Below are 286 nucleotides of genomic sequence, written 5' to 3' on the forward strand. Positions count from 1 at the left end.
GAATAGAATCCCTTGATTCTTTTGCGTCTGTCACTAACGCCCAGCCTTCAGGAGTTTGAAGCTCGTCACAGTCATTCAATACTGGAATCCTACTCGGAATACCACAGACAAGGTTAGACTTTCCAGATTCCCAGGATCCTACTCAGAATACCACAGACAAGGTTAGACTTTCCGGATCCTCATGAATGGTGCCATCTATCTAGCTTATACCACGAAGATTCTGTTGGGGAATCTAAGAGATATGCGCCCGGTCTAAGGTAGAACGGAAGTGGTTGTCAGTCACGTG

This window comes from Arachis duranensis, chromosome 10 (genome assembly GCF_000817695.3).
Source record: "Arachis duranensis cultivar V14167 chromosome 10, aradu.V14167.gnm2.J7QH, whole genome shotgun sequence".
In the NCBI taxonomy this organism is placed as follows: Eukaryota; Viridiplantae; Streptophyta; class Magnoliopsida; order Fabales; family Fabaceae; genus Arachis; species Arachis duranensis.